This window comes from Dasypus novemcinctus, chromosome 7 (assembly GCF_030445035.2).
Source record: "Dasypus novemcinctus isolate mDasNov1 chromosome 7, mDasNov1.1.hap2, whole genome shotgun sequence".
Taxonomy (NCBI): Eukaryota; Metazoa; Chordata; class Mammalia; order Cingulata; family Dasypodidae; genus Dasypus; species Dasypus novemcinctus.
Genome location: NC_080679.1, coordinates 111,654,630 through 111,675,079, shown reverse-complemented (window position 1 = coordinate 111,675,079; position 20,450 = coordinate 111,654,630). Strand labels below are relative to the sequence as shown.

The 20,450-nt window shown below is 40.2% G+C and overlaps 1 protein-coding gene and 1 long non-coding RNA gene across 5 annotated transcripts in view; one reads left to right on the top strand and one right to left on the bottom strand.

Annotated features, from left to right (window-relative positions):
• Positions 1-14,543, bottom strand: part of LOC139439325 (uncharacterized) — a 250,684-nt gene extending 236,141 nt beyond the window's left edge. The window contains exon 1 of the long non-coding RNA XR_011649284.1: positions 14,288-14,543. This is a non-coding gene — a long non-coding RNA (uncharacterized lncRNA). The remainder of the gene's footprint in view (positions 1-14,287) is intronic.
• Positions 8,781-20,450, top strand: part of SPOPL (speckle type BTB/POZ protein like) — an 83,307-nt gene continuing 71,637 nt past the window's right edge. For 2 of the 4 annotated variants that reach the window (XR_011649283.1, XR_009186605.2), the window contains exon 1: positions 13,528-13,798. The gene's annotated coding sequence lies outside the window, so the exon portion shown is untranslated. Of the gene's footprint in view, positions 8,843-13,454; positions 13,799-20,450 lie in introns of those variants that run through there. The other 2 variants (XM_058301028.2, XM_004478265.4) reach the window with 2 other exon arrangements.

Here is a 20,450-nt window from a genome sequence, read left to right as displayed (position 1 = left end):
GGCTTTACCATTATGAAATGGCCCTCATTATGCCTGGTAATATTCTTTGCTCTGAAATCCATTTTGTCTAATATTAATACAGCCACTCCATGTTTTTTTCTTTTTTTCCCTTCCCCTCCTCCTCCCCCTACTCCTTCCCTGCTGTTTTTGCTGTCTGTGTCCATTTGCTGTGTGATCTTCTGTATCTATTTCTCCTTTTGTCTTTTCTTTTCATTTTTTTCTCCTCTAGGATTCACTGGGATTCAATCTGATGTGGAAAGAGGTTCCCTGTCAGCTGTGCCACCTCAGATCCTGATCTTTGCTGTGCCTCAGCTTGGCTGTCCCCTTCGTCTCTCTTTTGTTGCATCATCATCTTGCTGTGTGACTCACTTATATGGGCACTGGCTTACCATGCAGGTACTCAGCCACTCAAGCACTCAACTTGCCACAGGCACTCACGTGGCCATTTGGCTCACCATGTGGGCACTGGCTTGCCAAGTTACACTCTTTCTCTTCTTCTTTTTTACCAGGAGGCCCAAGGGATCAAACCCAGGTCCTCCCACATGGTAGGTGGAAGCCCTATCACTTGAGCCACATCCGCTTCCCTCCAGCTTTCTTTTGACTAGTGTTAGCATAGTACATCTTTTTCCATCCTTTTACTTCTAACATATATGTAGCTTTATGTATAAATTGCATTTTTTGTAGGTAGTATGTAAAGTTGGGTCTTGTATTTTAATCCAAATTGACAATCTTGCTGTTTTAATTATAGTGTTTGGACCACTTATATTTAATGTGATTATTGACATAGTTAGGTTTAAGTTGATCATTTTGCTATTTGTTTATTACTTATCCTATCTGTTTTTTTGTTCCCCCTTTCCTTTTTTTCTGACTTCTTTTAGTTTTTTTAAATGTATCTAGTTTAGCTGCTTTGTTGGGATATTAGCTATAAGTCTCTTTTATTAGTTTTGTGATTATTTTAACTCATCACAGTCTATTTTCAGTCAACACTCTTCCACTTCAACTATAGTATGTTAGCTTTACGAAATATACTTCTATTTCTCCCCTCCTGGACTTTATGCTATTGTTGTCATGCATTTTACTTAAACAATTGTTACAAACCCCACAATACACTGTTATCAATTTTGCTTAAACAGTAAATTATCTCTTAAAGAGATTTAAAGGAAAAGAATTTTTATATATATATTTGCCCATGTAGTTACCAACTCTAGTTCTTCATTCTTTCATGTATATTCATATTTTCATCAGGTATTTTCTTCCTACCTGAATAATAACTTTTAAAATTTCTTTAGTACAGATCTGCTGATAATGAATTCTTTCAGCATTTGTATGTCTGAAAATGTTTTTACTTTACCTTTGTTTTTGAAATATATTTTAGCGGAGCATGGTATTCTAAAGTGACAATTTTTTTCTTTCATTACTTTAAAGGTGCTGCTCCATTCCATTCTCACTTGTATTATTTCCAGTGAAAAATCCATCATCCTTACTTTTGTTCCTTTATACATGTCTTTTATCTCTTGATACTTTTAGGTTTTTCTCTTTATCACTGGTTTTGATCAATTTGATGACAATGGGTCTTGGTGTAATTTTCTTCATGTTTCTTGTGCTTGGGTTTCACCGAGATTCTTGGGTCTTTAGATTTATAGTTTTCATTAAGTCTGGAAAGTTTTGGGGTATTTTTTCTTCAAATATTTCTGACACTTCCCTGCCCACTATTGCTTATCTGCTCAAGAACTCTTTTTATTCACACATTAGGCTGCTTGATGTTGTCCCGCAACTCACTGGTGCTCTTTAATTCTTCTTTCAATCTAAGTTTCATTTTGGATAGTTTCTATTACTATAGCTTCGAATTCATTAACCTTAACTTCTGCTATAACTAATTTTCTGTTAAACCCATTCACTGGTATTTTCATCCCTGGTATCGTTTTCATGTCTAGAAATTTGATTTCAGTCTTTTCTTAAAATATCTTTTATGTACCTATTTAACTTTTTGAACATAAGAATGTAGTCACAATAACTTTTTTAATGACTTTCTTTGCTAATTGTTGCATCTATGTCAGGAATGGATTGTTTTTGACTGGTTATCCTCCTCATTATAAGTTGTGTTTTCCTCTTTCTTTGTATACCTGGTAATCTTTGATTGCACGCATACTTCGTGAAGATATTTTTGAATTCTCATAAATCCCCTTGAGGTTTGTTCAGGGATGCTGTTAATTTACTTGGAAACAGTTTGATACTTTCAGGTCTTGTTTTTATGATTAGTTTAAGGTCTGGAGCAGTTTTCAGTCTAGGGTTAATTGTTTCCCATTACTGAGGTAAGAACCTCATGAGTACTCTACCCAATGTCTCATATATCATGAGTGTTTATAGTCTGGCTGGTGGAAAGAGTCACTATTCCTGGTCCTGTATCTGGGAATGGTCACCGCTTCCTTCTCTTTCTTCCAAATAGTTATTTCCTGAGTCTTAAGTGGTTTTCTCATAGGTATGCGTTGATCAGAACTCTGCTGAATAGTTGATGGGGTAAAATTGCAGACTCCCAGCATTCTCTGGGTAGCTCTCACCTCTTTGTTACTCTGTCCTATGAATTCTCACTGCCTTGGTTTCCCTGGACTTTCAGCTCTGTCTGGGCCTCAGTTTCCCTTCCATATACAATGATCTGAAAACTCTTCAGTCAGTAAGCTGGAGCATATATCTTACCTCTTGTGTTTCCTGTATTTCAAGGATCCCTTTCCTTCATTGCCTGGTGTCCAGTATCTTGAAAGCCATTGTTTCATGTATTTTGTCTTTTTATTTTTAATTGGTTGTTTTAGATGAGAGAGTATATCCAGTTCCTGTTACTCCATCTTAGCTATATATATTTTCTTAATCCCAGATATTAATAGCAGGAAGAACTCTGAAATGGCCCAGTATCAATGCTTTTCCTTCCTTATTTATGACAAGATTAGGAATTTGGCTTGGATAATTTCTGTGTCTATTCACATATTTTTTGTTCTCAGCACTAAAAAACAACAACAAAACAGATGGGGCAAGCAGTGATACCACACATGGGTTTCTTTCCCAGAAACAAACAAACAAAAATATACTGGGGAATACTTATTTGTAATATGGGATTCCAATCCAAGTTTTGTACTTTCAGGAGTTACTGATCCAAATGTCTACATAGGTACCTGATAGATAAGAAGTATAGGCCAGATGTAGTATGTGGTTTACTGGGGAAATGGCTGTGAACTGGAGAGATAGAACTGGCTCAAAGGCATCCAAATTCAATAATAGGATAGTAAATAAAAGTGCCCTCACTTATGGCCCAACTTCATTCCAGTCTGCATTCTAAAATCCCACCACCTACCTCAATCATAGGATTGTTCATGAAATCCCATATAATGAAAATATCTTTAAAACTTAAGCAATAAAAATATTTGATAGAGGAAATGAGTGTATAATTCTCATGAAACAATAATTATTTTTACTAATCTTGTAGACACTGTGTGTTTGTGAAGCTTAGCAATATACCTATGTCAAGGTTAGTACATTTCTTATGTCCTCCCAGAAAAATTAACCCTATACAACTTGTTACTCTTGTTTTGCAACCTGCTTTGGTCAATATTTTCTTAAGCTAGGAAGAAAACCAACTGACACAGTTGGAGGTGGGAAACTGGTCTTAGATACCTGTTGATATAAGCTAGAACAGACATGTTTGGAGAGTTGGGATCAATATCTTCAAAAAAGCTTTTCTCAATTTTAAGTAGTTATGGTTAGGTTTTCAGTGTCCTGGAATTTCAGTGATAGCTAAGAGTATCATATTAAGAATTGTAATAATATGAAGTATTCTGGAGATTATGACCTAGCCTTGATGCTCATAAAAATTCTAACAGTTGTGGCTAATCAGGATAGTCTATACAAGTACAAACAAGAATATTTGAGTCATATTTTGATGGAAATATATGTTCTTATGAATATTCAGTCCGAATTTCTTTGCCTTTTAAAGGACATCAAAGAATATCAACTCCATGATAGCCAGATAAAGAATTAGTAAGGTTTTTTAGCACCTAGTGAAAATGACAAAGGTTATTAATTACATGAAGAAGGAAGCCCATCTTGCTTAGGCAGTCCAACCACAATGCTCAGCAGTGATTGGCTTTTCCAACATAAACAGTAAGACATACAATTGTTGTGAAGATACCACTGACTATCACTGTGGGGTTTATAGAGCTCATAACTGAGCTGCATTTTTAAAAGTCCTTTTCCAAAATCATCTTTGGGAAGACAAGCTTTAATTTTATCAATTTTATTTGAAAAGAGATGAACCTGTTGAGATCTTTAGGTCTTATAAACATTTTGAATTACAGTTTATTCCGAGTTTAGGGTCAAATATATAGAAATACATTTTTCTAAGCATGTTTTATTAGATCAGTGGTTCTCAGTACTTTTGCCCTATTAGCCTCAGGGAACATTTGCCAGTGTCTAGAGACATTTATAATTGTCATAACTGGGGAGGAAGTGCTACTGGCATCTAGTGGGTGGAGGCCAGGGATGCTGCTAAATATCCTATGATGTACAGAACAGACCTCTACAATGAAAAATATTCCATTCCAAAATACTGACATTGAGAAACCTTGTATTAGATGAAGGTTGTGTGATGGTGTATAAATTCCAGTTGAGAAATACCCTTGCTGCTAATTCTTAAAATTGGATTTATTCTAAGAAAAAAGAACTACTTTTGTCATATTTATTCTTTTAAAATAACCACCTTGGGAAGCGGATTTGGCCCAACAGATAGGGCATCCACCTACCACATGGGAGGTCCAAGGTTCAAACCCAGGGCCTCCTGACCCGTGTGGAGCTGGCCCATGCACAGTGCTGGTGCGTGCAAGGAGTGCCGTGCCATGCAGGGGTGTCCCCCACATAGGGGATCCCCACGCACAAGGAGTGCGCCCCATAAGGAGAGCCGCCAAGCGCGAAAGAAAGTGCAGCCTGCCCAGGAATGGCGCCACACACACGGAGAGTTGATGCAGCAAGATGACGCAACAAAATGAGACACGGATTCCGGGTGCCACTGACAAGAATACAAGAGGACACAGAAAAACACACACAGCAAATGGACACAGAAAGCACACAACAGTCGGGGTGGGGAGGGGAGGCAGGAAAGGGGCGAGAAATAAATAAAAAATAAATCTTTAAAAATAAATAAAATAAAATAACCACCTTAAAAAAAAAAACCGCCTATATTTGCTTAGTGTTTTACAATTTACAAAATCCTTTCATGTTTTATCTCATTTGTTCCTCATAGCAAATGAGGAAGTTATCTTTCTCCTTGTTTTACTACCAGTGACACTATATATAGGAAGATTCAAATCCCTGTGAAAATCATTCCCTCCCCTGCAAAGAAAGACTTTTATGAAAACATAAATGGATAAAGGTGCTACATCACACATGGTTCAGTCAGAAAACCAGAAACTACACTGCTTACTTCAAGGAGAGGCAATCTGATATAAGGAATTGGTTGTAGGGGTGACAAGAAAGCTGAAAAGAATCCAGGGGTTAGTAGCCACGGGCAGTCATTATGCTCTAAGATGGCAGCAGGGAGAAGGCAGTATTACCCACACTCAGGATGGACTCCATGATGGGCCTGTCCAGTGGGAGCTGGAGCTGTGATGGAACACAGTTGCTGCCAGGGACAGTGCTCAGGGCAGAAAGAAAGGGGGAAAGACGCTCTGGCTTTCCCCTTCTTCCCACCCTCTAATCTCCTGCCAATATTTCCTGTTGGCCAAACCCAGCAAGAAGCCAGCTGACAGGTAGCTTGGGAAACACAGCCCGCAGGGGCCAGCTGAGATACAGAGCAGAGAAGGACAAGGAATGGATTCAAAGGCATACAGGCTCAGGACCATCACACGTGTGATGGACATTATGCCAATGGAAGACTGCCACAAATTAGTTTAAGGCAGTAAGTGAATATTCCAGGATCTAAATAATATTTTCTTTCAAGGCAAGGAGATGTCTTAAATCTATCCAGGACCAAATAAATAAGTACAATAAAAAAACTCACCTCAGAAGAAAGAATTTGACAAATAAGGCACAAGAACATTTTTAATAAATATCCAGACCTTTTAATAGTTAAGTGATTACAAGTGTGAGAAATGAAAAACAGGAAAACATTTTTAAAAAGATCAACAGCTCTAAGAGGTATTCAAAAAGAAAGATTTGAATTTTGTCATACCTTTTTGCACACATTAGGCTCCACATTCAGAATAGAAGCAAATCCTTGCTTGATGAGAGGAAAATAAAAATATTCATCACTTTTCCTCTCAAAATTGTAGATGAGAGCAGAACAAGATTCTTTAAAGGCTAGCTTAATTTTCTTTCCAGAAAAAAAAATTCAGAAAGGATACTAACAAGGAAATAATCTATTGGTGCAGGCGCTCTCAACTGGCTCACTACATGCATGAGAAATAAGTTGAAATTTCAGAATCACTAGTATCAAGACAAGACATTTTGAAAATTAAAAACCAAACTGCTAATGGCTATTCCAACCAAATAATGGTTAATATTTAAAAGATATGTCATCTGTGGTAACTCCAGAGATTTTTTTGGTTTTCTTGTACATGTTCTTAATCTGTATAATGAGCAATAAGAAAAATCTTCAAAGAAGTATGGCAGCAATCCTATATGTAACTGAAACATGACAAACATCCTTTAGAGAAGGAGATATTCCAAACTCACACAGTGAAAGGTGAGCTGCTGCTTACATAGGAAAAATTAAAGTGTGATTTCTGGTAGTTCTACTGCCTCAGACACAAGTGGGCTTTATTGATCAGTCCCAGAAGACAGGGTAAGACTGAGGCATCCAGATGTAGTACCAGATCTGTCTTTTGATGTAGGGTGGCTGCCAAGACAGTTGGATGCAGCTGCAGGCTTGAGTGTCCAGTCTGAGGCAAATAGCATCATTATCTACAGGGCCAAGCAAACAAATGCCATAGTCCAGGGCAGCCATCCCCTGGATGGGGGCATCAAGCTGGTGGTTTCTCAGGGTCCTCAAATGTGCAGGAATGCTGTGAAACAGAATCCAAGGACTGGGGATGTTCTGAAATCCAAGGAGGCCTCTGGCATTGGGAATAAGGGTAGTCTCTAGACAGTCCTGGCAAGATGTGAATGACTGAAGCAGGGGATGGGGCAGAAGTCCAGTTATTAAAAACTGGGGAAGAGAGAGATTTAAGAGATGATGGAGGTGGGGGGTTTGAAACCGAGTCATAGAGAAATGTAGAAATGTTTAACTCCCTCCCTCCTAGAGCCATTATGTTTTAAATCATTTAGAGCTTATGTTCTCACTAAAGGCACAGCACCCAGGGCCTGTCAGCTATTCCAGGTTTTACAAAGTTATTTGAGAGCTGGAAAAGAAAATGTATTGACTATAAAACACAAAGAAAACTGCAAAATGCAATTAATATTTTATAAGGAAAATTATATCAATCTCTTTAATTTTCCATAACAAAACATTTATTTTTTCATGTGGGGGATATGGCTACATTTTCCATTGTGATATGATATGGAATGAGGCCTCTAAAACTAAGAATATCCAGGGTTTAAGAATTGGCTTTTTTCCCACCTGATATAGTTCATGAAGGAAAGGTCAAGAGCGTGTTAAAAACATGATAAGGCTGGGCAGGCAAAGAGTAGAAGGCTAATGTCCAAATCACCAATGCAAGAAATGGGGGTGTGGGGGGGCCGGGGTATGGGAAGAGAAAAAGGGCTAGGGAGAAGGTCTGGCAAAGTTGCAGAGGCTGGGCTTGACCGGGCGCTGGGAGTGTGGGCACAGGGTCCCTGGAGATGTTGTAGTCTGGTTTCTAATTTTGGAAATGGCCATACCAGGCTTCCAATCACGCAAGCTGGCTGGCAGCAATGGGCTCTGAATAGCAGAGAGAACCATCTGGAGGCAGGTGGCCACTCTGTTGTTCAAGAATATGAATGCAGAATTGGCAAATGCTGGACAGCAGGGCTTAGTTTCTAAAGCAGGGAGGAGGCAGAGGAGAAGTGAGGATCGAGGAGGCATTCAGTCCTTCTGAGGCACCAGAGCACTGGAAAATCAGCCAGTCAAGAATGTTGAGGTGCAAGGGTTCCAAGGCCTTGGGGTTCATCTGGTGCCTGATTGGCTGTGAGGTAATCCCAGGAACACTGCAGACACTCAGCCAATGAGAAAGGACTTCTAGATTGCTGGTCTGGGAACAGGGCCTAATTCCACAGACCTTTTCCTGGGAGCAGGAGTGCCTTAGTCTGATTGAAACAGGAGGTGATTTTAGATTACCATCGAGGCAGGGCCTCTTACGTGCCCAGAGGAATAGGCGATGGAGCTGCCATTTCTTAAGTCAGATTAACTGGGGAATGGAGTGAAGTGGCCCCAGTTTGCAGGGGAGAAAGTTTCAGATGAAATTACCTACTGGTTGTTGCAGGGGCAGATGTTTAAATTTCCCTGATAGGATGAAGGGTGTGTCTCCCTGGGAGGGGGCCATAGACCCTGAACCTGGAGACATTGTGATGACTGAGCAGAGATAAAAGAGACCTCAGAGGAGCCTGACAGGCTGTAACTCTAGAGCCATTTGGGGCTGCTGCAGAGGCTGGTGACCTCTGGCGGAAGAGCTGAGTGGAGAGCATTAGGCTTCGCCTGGGATGATCTTCAGGGTCCAGAGTCAACCTCGACTTCTCAGGCTACTTGACAGCAGAGAAGGAGCAGGGCCAGGGCACTAGCAAAGAAGAGTTTAGCTGGCCAAGCTAAAGAAGAGATAGGTAATCAGCGAACAGATCATGGCAGCAGCGACCTCAAGGACCCTGGCCCAGTAAAAGACTTCCAGCAACTGTAAGTGACTTTGGGTAAGAGTCCTTGAGGATGCCAAGATGGATACCTTAGGGACTTTCGATACTCTTGCAGAAGAAATCATTTTTGTTGTTTTTCTTCAATTGCTTTACCAAAAAGGACTTATCTACCAGTTGACCTAGATTTTTCCAAGTTGATATATTCCTCAGGTGAAAGCAGTACTATTAACAACTCATTGAGCACTATCTATACAGAATCGGGGGATAGCCTTAAAAATGTTCAGACCAGCTTAAAATTAATATTTAATTGAATGGTTACAAAATGTAACTACATCAACTAGTCAACTGCAACTGAATACTAACTTTCTCTTCACATGGTAAGAGAAGAAAAATGATCTCTTCTACAGTAGACCTGACCCGATAAGATTATCCAAAGGGCTTACAGTTTTAAATATATGAATTTATATTTAATTTGGAATAAGGGCACATTTTAAAATATTTGACATAATGTGGCTGGGGATATGAAAGCACAGTGCCAATGAAGGACTTAGAAATGCTCCTGTTCTCAGAATTCTGGGTGGCTCCTGTCCTCAGTTCTCTGGGAATGATTTCTGATTAAGTACATCAAACATACTGGATGTTTTTGTTACAGGCATATCTATACAAGGGTTATACATGTAATGCTGGAGTCTGAAGTTCTTTAAATCCTTAAAAAGTGAATATCCATGTTATATGAAAGTACTACAGAACTAGGAATTCACAAGGAAGGTGAAAAGAGAAACCAAAGGAAGAAACAGAAATGGAGACATGGGAAGAGAAAATGAAATTATGTATATAACAACTTATAAATCTAGTGTTTTATCTAGTTTATCTAGTGTCTTCTTCTAGATAAAAGGCCTATTATTTATAATGGTGAAAAATAATTAGCAAATTGTTCTTTTCTCTCCATAATAATTCCAAATGCTAAATGTCATTTTAAATGTCTGATCACAAGTATTAGCTTATGAAAATCAGGTCTGAGTTTGGTTCTCTAGAAAAATGTTTTAGACTGGAGGGGTTAATGATTAGAAATATGGAAACCAGAGCACCAGTAAGAAGGGCTTGATGAACCAGATTAAAAAGGTATTGTTAAAACAGCCAGGGGCAGCCAGTGAAAAGAGTACATTACTATATTTAGAATTCATAAAATATAACATGTGTACTAACAAATTACTACTTATTGACCTAAAACATTATAATTCATGGATTTGTGGTTGTTTCCCCTGATCTGGATATCTGTACCCTTTAGGTTTTGGAAACTAGAACTGGGAAATGGTAATACAAACAGGTGGTGGCATGTAAGGCTGTGGTGAGACTATTGCATATAGACAGCCATGAAATGGGAACATCATGATGTTTGATTTAGGATGAGGAATAAATTACTGCAGTCACTAAAATACCAAAGCTCAACGCTTGGTTGGCTCTTCAGGCAAAGTCTTGTAAGATTGGGTCTAAGAGGTCCAGAGCCTGGTTCATCTGTGCTCATCAAGCTCAGAAAATGGCTGCTCTGATCTTCACTAATCACCAATGTACTAAATACAACAAGAAATCGAACTGTCAAGTCAGCCACATACATTGAAGAGTCTAATCAATTTCCCACTGAAAACTAACAACGAGCAGCCAAATTAATATCGGAAGTTTCTTTTTTTCTTTTTATTTATTTTATTTATTTCTCTCCCCTCTCCCCACCCCAGTTGTCTGCTCTCTGTGTCCATTCACTGTGTGTTCTTCTGTGTCCGCTTGCATTCTTGTCAGCAGCACCAGGAATCTGTGTCTCTTTTTGTGGCATCACCTTGCTGCATCTGCTCTCTGTGTGTGCAGTGCCACTCCTGTGCAGGCTGCACTTTTTTTCACCCAGGGCAGCTCTCCTTTCGGGGCACACTCCTTGCTTGTGGGACTCCACTACGCAGGGACCACCCCTGTATGGCACGGCACTCCTTGCGTGCATCAGCACTACCTGTGGGCCAGCTCACCACATGACAGGAGGCCCTGGGTTTGAACCCTGGAGCTCCCATGTGGTAGGAGGATGCTCTATCCATTGAGACAAATCTGCTTCCCAGAAAGTTTCTTGATGTCTAGGGAGTTGGGTGATCTTAATAGTTAATGTCTTAAACAATGCAAGCCTGAGACATGACTGTTGTAAGCACACTTCTTTTTCTATTTTTAAGATTTATTTATGGAAGGAAGGAACTAACACCTTGCCTAATAGTCTAGTTTTCCAATAGGTATCCAGTAAGTAGAAAATCAAATCAAGAAATGCTATTCTCAGGTCCTGAGCCTCAACAGACTCCATCACCTACAATCTGATTTACTGGACTTACCACACTCAGCTAAGACGGAGTTGAAGAAGGACAACCACCACACCATGGAGCCTAGAGTGATTACAACTGAAAGTGGGAGGATTGCATCCAGCATCCATGTGGAATCTGAGCCTCCTCTTGACATAGAGGTGCAATGGACACAACCAATCCAATGTCCACATAGAAGAGGTGGCATTGGATTGGGAAAAGTGGACATGGTGGCTGATGGGTATGGGGTAAGGCAGGAAGAGATGAGAGGTGGAGGCATCTTTGGGACATGGAGCTGCCCTGGATGGTGCTTCAGAGGCAATCACCGGACATTGTAAATCCTCACAGGGCCCACTGGATGGAATGGAGGAGAGTATGGGCCATGATGTGGACCATTGACTATGAGGTGCAGAGGTGCCCAAAGATGTACTTACCAAATCCAATGGATGTGTCATGATGATGGGAACGAGTGTTGCTGGGGGGGGAGAGGTGGGGTGGGGGGGTGGGGTTGAATGGGACCTCACATATATATTTTTAATGTAATATTATTACAAAGTCAATAAAAAAATAAAATTAAAAAAAAAAAAAAAGAAATGCTATTCTTTAGGAGGTTGGTAATATAGTACCAAGCTTTTGGTGATGAAGCCTTCATTTTACTCTACCAAATCATCAATTTTGTCAGCATTATTTACAAGCCATGTTTACTATTGCTATTTACATTACTTTATAAAATCACCAAATACTGCAGGGAAGAGAGAAATGGCATATCTTACTACTTATTGCAAGGAGACCAAGCCTAGGGAAAAATTCTATGCAATTAACCTGAGGAGCAATTTGGCATCTTCAAGGTGGAAATTGGACCAGTTTCCAGTCAAGTGTGAGGTGTCACCAGAACAAGGACCTATTATCATTTGATTCCCTTAAACATATTCCACTTAGTAGGTGCTCAATAATTATTCACTCATGGGAGAGAAATCAAGATATAATATTAAGGTGTTAAAATTGCTAAAAGGCCTGGTCAAAAATTATATGTAATTTTCACTGTTTCTGACAAATATCATAAAATTAACATAGACCCGCAGTGAGTATAATAAATAATCAACTTTTTTGTTTGTATTTACAGGCGGTAAAATGTTTGCACTAATATTTCCTCTCCCCACCAGTCCCCAGCCCACATACTCCCACTTCCGGTTTTTTACCCTTGGTGTTTTTTTGCTTTGCATAAATACTTGACTGAATTCAATTAAAACCCCGCACACAATTTGTGTTTTAAAAGCATAAATACCATTACCAATTTAGTATTAATTTGAAGTGAAGGGGATCTGCCTTTTGAGTATTCAAACCGATGAGTTACTTAACATATTTCTTGGTTTCTTAATTTGTAAAATGGGAAGTAATTTCTACAAAGAAGTGGTTGAGAAGTTGAGAGAATTACCAAAAAAGCACACCTAAGTTTAGTACAGTGCCTGGCACACAGGAAATACTTCATTAATGTAGTCCCTCCTCCACTTTTTCTTGGGAAGCCAGGCAAGTGATCGGTTCAGAAGTTAATGTGCAAAGTAAAATGGAGGTGGGGTCCTTGAAGGATACACTCGTCTGCTGTGGCAAAGCCTGAATCGTTAGTCGCTCAAGGAGCACTCCGTCTAGCTAGGTCAAGTCCTGGAAAACAACCGTTCTTTCATACCCCTTTATCTAAGCTCCATGACGCATTCCCCTCATCTCTTCGGACACTTGCTTAGATACGGTTTTATTAACCAACGTCCAGTCCTGGGATACTTCTGTTCTTCTGTGTTTTCCAGGCATCCTCGGTCGCCCCTTCCTTTCCCAGGCCTGAGACGCGGCTCATCTCGTCCAACTGCAAACCGCTCCCCTGCGGCACTTAACCTGTTTACCCGATCTGTTCCCTTCATTTCTTTTTGGCGACTGTATACGCTGTTTTGTTTAAGCATTTCGTTAGTTCTGGGTTTGCAGCAAGGGCTCAGTAAAAGTTGTACTTTGGCTTTCCAGACTGATGCAGCCCCAAGAAAATTTTGCGCAGAAAACGGTAGCAGTCATTCGCACCCTACGTGAACTAGACCAGTTAGGAGGTACATCGTCGGCGGGCTTTTAGGCCAGGAAAGTTTTAAGCCGGACCGGGGAGCAGTCCCGGGAAAGCCCTCATCTGCCCTTCCCGAGCGCTGCGGGAGATACAGGGTAACCAGCTGGGCGCGCAGGGGCGGGGGACAACGGCGACTCCCAAAACTCGGAGGCGGAGCGGGCATGCCCGGAAGTGCCCGGCGCGCGAGGGAGGGAGGAAGAGCCTCGCGAGCCGCCGCCGCCGCGGCCGCCGTCGCGCGCACGCGCCCTCGCGGGCTGGGGCCGAGTCGCAACTCGGAAGCCGGAGCCCGGACGGGCCCGGGCCGGGGGGGGGCGGGGGGCTGCGTGGGGGCGGGAGCGGCTAAGGCAGCCGCCCCTGGCGGCGGGTTTGTTTATCCCGGGGAAGAAGTTTAGGAGCGAGAGATAGGGAAGAAGGGTGAGCCGGGAGGGAAGGAGGGATGCGGTTCGGCGGAGGAGGCTGCCACAGGGACTCGCCGCCATCACCTCCGTCGCCGCAGCCTCGGGCTCCCGGGGCCGCCGCCTCAGCCTCAGAGGAGCCGCCGCCAGGACTGCCCGCCGCCGCCCTGCACGTCCGGGTAGGTGCCCCTTCTCCCGCGAGGTCCACGCCGCTTGCCCCCTCCCCCTCCCCCCGGTCTGCTGCTCCAGGCCGCCTTCCCCCCCACCCCGTGGCCCCTCCTCTCCTGGTCCCAGGCCCCCCTCCCGCAGCGTGCCCTCGGCCTTCTCAGGGCCCGCTCCCAGCACCCCAGCCCCATCCTCCACCCTTCTCGCGGCTCTGCCTCCTCTGAGGATGCCCCCCCATCCCGCGCTCGCACACACCTCGATTTCCCATTATCCCCTTATCTTTTTTCCAAAGGATCCCCCATATCTTCCTCCAAAGGCCTCGATCCTGTTCCTCCTGCCATTCTCCCTCTTTCTTTATACCTGTTCCACCACCAGTCCCTTATACCTTGTCTCTTTTCCTATTCTGAAGACTGCCCCAAGCGGAAAAACTGCACCCCCTAACCTCACTTGAGTTCACATCCATACCTCCTCATTCGAAAAACGTGCAGTTGAAACTGTCATACCTGTTAGTGCATTTTAGGATGAGTTCTCAGCTCTCCACACCACGCACTACCTCCGCTCCAATGGCAGCTTTCCACCCCTTCCAAGCACACACTTTCTCTCTCATAAATTCTTGCTTGCTTTTACCAGATGACATCCATTTAACTCTGGGATCCAGGGTTCAAGTTTTAGCCTTTCCCCTTTTGTCCCCCTTGTGTTAACCCTTTCTCCTAACTCCTCTTGAGTCTATTATTTGTTTATTGGTTCTCACATAAAGAGAAAGGGATGGTGGGGTTTTCTGCCTCAAAGCAATCCCAGGGTCCAATAGAAATACGGCTCATCTTGCATATCTCAACTTTTGGCTTCTCTCTCTTCCATAACTGTGGACTGTGTCATTGAGCCATCCTCTTGAGGTTTTAGAATCTTTGTCTATATTTGAAGAAGCCTGGGCCTAATTGCCCACTTGTCTATAATATCCTTCTCATTGTTTCTTGGACTGGAAACTTAGTAATAAGGTTCATACCTTGGAAAATGATCACTCTTCTCCCTTAATGGTAATGGTGGAATATTTCGAATCTTCATTCCACCATTCTTGATAGAAATGTTGCCTAGCGGTTAAGAGCTCAGACTCTAGCCAGATTGCCAAGGTCTAAACCTCTGCCCAGCCACACACCAACACAGTTCTGGCATGGACAAGTTATTTAACCTTTTAAGTCCTCAGTATTTTTAACAGCTATAACATGGGGATACTAATATACCTCAGAAGATGATTGTGATAATTAGTAAGTTAGTGCAGGTAAAGTCCTTAGAATAGTGCCTGCCACGTGGTTAAGTGTTCAATAAGTGCCATTTTAAAAAATCATCTCTTAGCCTGACTTGTTTGGCTGTTGGTAGGTTAATCTAAGGAGAGAAAGAGGTGAGAATTGGAAGCTGCTGTTTTAACTTTTTGATTAAATGCCTTTTTTGAGTAGGTATTTATATTTTGCTCTTGTGTAATTCTACACAAACCACAATTTTTCTGGTTTGAAAAATACAGGGTTTTACTTCCTTATAGTCAGGTAAATTATCAGGCTACACTAAGGTCAGTCAATATTTAAGATGTATATTTAGAATTTTTAAAATTTTATTTTTGTTTGGAGAATAATTAGGTTGAAAAATGTGGCATATTTATCATAGTAGAAATTGAGGGTTTTGCAGTTAAGAATTTTAGTAGTGTAAATTAAATACTCAGAACTGATGAGATTCATCACACCTATCTGACCTTAATTGTGAACTGCTATTCAAGCTAGAGCTTTAGTTCATTCAGAAGTGTGGTGGCTTCTCTCATAACATATTATGCTCATTCACAGGACCGTGACTTTGTTTGTTTCTAAATTTTTGTCACTCTTGTAAAATTTTTAAAGTTTTTGTCATATTTGCCATATGTTCATTTTTATTTACGTATACATTTTTAAACAACTCCCTTTTAAAAATCTAAATAAGACTATATTTATTGTTGTTATAAATAGTAAAAATTTAAAGTCTCAACTTGCTGTCCTAATTACATTTAAAAATATTTACATCTGTATCAAAATAAAAATGTTTGCCATGTATACCCTAACTAGTGGAATATGCTCTAAGCTCAGGGTGATAACTGCCTTTGCTCTTGCTATTCCCTGGCCTAGAATAACTTTGTTCTTTCCCCTGCATATCCAAATTCTACCTGCCTTCCACCTCCTGTTACTTTTACATAGTTGCTGCCAACCTTGGTTTATTCATTCCTCGACTTTTCAACTATCGGTATTCTGCATTTTTGGCCTTGAATAAAACGAGCAGCCCCTGGTTGAAGAAAAATTATCTGCACCAGGCTTCTTTACCCTGAGTTAGAATTTTAAAGCTTAATAGGAACATTGAAAGGGTGGGATGAAATTGATATTTAGCGTGTACTCTCTGGAGCATTATTCCTTTGGTTTTGTAAATGTTCATTCTTTCCAAAAATATTTGATTAACATCTATTATGTATCAGCCATTGGGGATACATGGAAACAGCCCTTCTCAACGAGGGTTCCAGTGACTGTCAAACCCTATTGCTCTAAGACATCCAAGGCATGTAATTAACTCATTTCTTGTGTACCTCGAGCAGGCTTTCTTAACCTTTTTTGTTCCATGGACCCCTTACTAAGTCTACACTATACTGTGTATTATTAATAAATATATCACACCTGCACGAACACATCCCCACCAGAATTTCAGTTCACGCTCACGGACTCCTGGTTAAGATCCCCTGACCTGGAGTGATACTATGGCCCATCCTTGGGAGAACTGAGAAAATAGACCCTGAAGTTGTTTCTGTAAGGTTTAATTCTTGCAGAACTCGGGTTGAGAAAAGCTCCATCTGAGAATAGTAATGTACTCTGTTTTTTGTTCATGTATATTTGGTTATGACCCTGACAGTCAATAAGCAAGTAAGCAGACAAAATTATTTTATAAGTTGAGTACTGGTAATATTATTAAAGATAATGATAATATCATGCACTTATAAAATACTGTGCCAGGCACTGTTTTAAATTATTTTTATATATGTTAACTCATTTAAACCTCATAACAGTCATTTGAAGAAGACTTCATTATAGTCCTCATTTCACAAATGGGAAACCTAAGAAAGAGATTCCTTCACTTCTACAAAATTACATAGCTAAATGAGCAATGGACCCGGGCAAGTTGGCTCTAGAGTCTATTATTCTTTGTTGCCTCTCAGACTTTCCACTTCCTTCTTGGGTTTCTTTGGACATGATTCTTAACAATGGTGTTTACCTGTCCTTTTAGGTTGTTTAGGGAAGTAAAGGAGATTTAACTTTTGACACACAATCTTATCCCAAGCCTTATACATGACTAGATATTGAAGGCATTGGCATTGACATTGGCATTTGGTGGTCCTGCTTAATGTTTTGTTTCCTAACGTAGATTTGTTTATTTAGCAAAAATGTATTAAACAGTTGATCTGTGCTAGGCACTGTGCTGGGCTCTGGTGACACATGCAATGGAAAGAGATTATTCAGGTACTCAACGGGGGCAAAAGTCTGCTGGGGAATAAATACACTGAACAAATTATTATAAGACTAATAATTGTGTTAGGATAAGTGCTACAAAGCAAAAGTATTATTTACAGTGAAAACCCATTACTCGATCAGGGTTGTCAGGGAATGCTTCTCTGAAGAAATGACTTTCAGTCTAAAACCTGAACAATGAACTGGAGTTATACAAGTGATACTGGGAAGTGATTTCAACTTTGTAGAACTGAAAGACCTGTAGGGCTAGTGTTTTAATTTCCTAGGCTGCTTTAAGGAAATATCATGAAATGATGCAGCTTGAACAATGGGAATTTCTTTATTAACTTAGTTTTTTTAAAAAATCAATTTTATTGAAACATTCATAACCACACAATTCGTCTTAATAGCTTCTTTTTTCAGGCTGAGAAAGTCCAAATCAAAGCTTCATCAAGGTGATACTTTCTTCCCTAAGACCAGCTGCCAGTGATTTTTGACTCTTCTGCAACATGGCAAGACACATGGCGACATTTCTTGGTCTCTCCCCTCTCTTCTTGGGTTTTGTTGAGTTCAGCTTTTTGCTTCTGTGGCTTTCTCTGTCTGAATTTCTTTCCATTTATAAAGAACTACAGAAACAGGATTAAGTCACACCTTAACTGAAGTAGACTCTTCAGAAGTCTTACTTACAATGGGTCCATACTCATAGGAATGGATTAACTTTAAGAACATATTTTTGAGGTACATAGTTTCAAACTATCACAGCTACCTTGGCACTTGATTTGAGTTGGGTGATGCAAAACTAGCCTGGAGCTAGATCATGGGAGCTGAAATCCTTGCCAAGCATTTTAGCAATGGGAAAGATGTTAAATAATGGAATGATTTAGTTAAAGTATTGTTGTAAAACATCATTCACTGCTATGCCCGGGACAGATTGCCGAGAGAGGAGAGGTAAAAGTAGATATAAGGGGTCCAAATTAGGCCAGTGCTTTTCAAACTAATCTGTGGTCAAGAACCAGTTGTGTTTTAATTTCTAATACATTGGAGACTGGTACTTTTGTAAAACAATAAAATGAATGTTACAGTGTAAAATTGCTATGAGAGTTCTAATTACTTACTCTCAGTTTCTGTATCTACCTTTTCTTAGACCATTAACAAAAGTTGATGGACCAGTATTGACCCACAGACCAAATACCATTTTAAATGGGATTTAGATAAACTGTTATAATAGTTTAGGCAAAAGTTGATGACATCTTAATCCAGGATGGTGGTATTAAATAGATATGGTGATTAATTAAGAGTAGCTGGATTTGACAAATATTTACAATTGATAAGATTTGGTGGTGGATTAGATTTGGGAGCCTAGGTAGGGGGGAAGGTTGATTTCCAGGGTTAGGGGTTCTTGTGCCTGAGAAAGGAAATACTGAGACAGGAGCCGTTAATTGTTCATTAGTTTCTGGGAAGGTGGGGCATTGGTCATAATTTAGTTTGAGATTTATTAAACTTGAGAGTGAGACGCATGTGGAGATGTCTAGTAGGAGTTGGATATATGGGTCAGGGAGCTCAACACTGAGGTTTGGACTGGCGATAAATTTGGGAATAGTGAGTATATAGTTTATAATTGATGTCTTAGGTGGGGGTGAGCAATGAGATTACTTAAGTAGAGAGTATATAGAGAGAAGATAAGAGGGTTAGGACTAAGCCCTACAAAGTTTGAACACTTAATCCTTGGGGGAAAGAAATGTAACCAGCAAAACAGACTGAGAAGGAATAGGTAGAGGTTGGAGGAAATTTTCCTTGGTATCAGTGAAGCCAAGGTTATAATTGACCATTTGCAAAAGGAGGAGTTGTCAAATAACTATGTTGAATGTGAAAAATTGATTTAAGTGAGAAGTAAAAAGTGCATGTTGGATTAGGTAACATGAACATTTTTTATTTTTCAGTACTCCTTGCCTCTTTAAACTATCTGATGGTGAATTTCATTTTAATCTGCCAAGGCTGCTATCGTAAATTAGAATAAAATTCTTATCTATAGCCTGAGCCATATCTATATTTTGGTCTTCAGACCCATGTTTCTATTTATCACCATCTGGATGTTCTATAAGCATCTCTTAACAGATTTTATCTACAGCTCATTCATTCAGAATATATTGTTTCAGTACATAGACTTTTAGGGTTGTGTTTAGAATCCAGACAGTTAGTGGCAATGTACAATTAAGCAAATATTTGTTACAGTGTGAATAGTGCCATCATAACAATTTATTCAGGTTATTTTGGAATCTCAGAGGAAGGGCAACAGGGAAGGTTCCTAAAGAAAATGACCCTTGGGCAGTGTTTCTATACTTAGATGCAGAGGGCAGTGTGGTGGTGGAGGAGTTTCAAGAAATGGATTTTTAGGTATTTTGAAAGCATGTAAAAGGAAGGAATTGTGGCTAGGGAATATGGTGGTGAATTAGAGAGGTTGGTCTTACCACTCAAAAATTTCCCACTTGAACTTGGGATCTCTTTCTGTTTGCTATTTTGATTAATATTATCACCACCCATGTATGTAAATCACCAAGGATGAAAATATCTTAAAAAATTAAACACTGTCTTTTAATATTTTTTGTCTAAGATCATGTGTTATTTTTGCTGGTTAGCTGTATATTTTATGTATTTGACCTATGTCATTAAGTAACTGATACCATAACTTAAATATTTCAGTTATACTCTATACTAGTGGTTTTTTTATAGGGAAAATTGTATGCATGTAACTTTTTTCAAAATCTGGGTGTTGAAAAGGAAGGCCTTGCTAAGGAACTCTAAGGATTTACTACTAAACCTTAATGATTGTCTCCTTGGGCCCAGGAGAATGAGAACAATCATTTGATACCTTACGTGCTATTTTAGGTATTTTTATTGTAGAGGCTACAGGTCCCTGAACTTCTCTTTTGGACTGTCAGTAGAACACAGTTCATCTGCAAGGATTACTTCCCTGAAAAATGCTGTTGGCAATACCTTAATTGTCAAGATCAAAGTCTCATACAGAATGGTAGGTTAAAAGGAAGATGTTAAGATGGATCTTAAAACACACTAGTAAATAAAGGTTCTAGCTGACATCTGCTTTAAAAGGGGAGGAGGTTGCTTTCAAAACTTGCTTCTGAAATACCTTCCTAAGTTACAG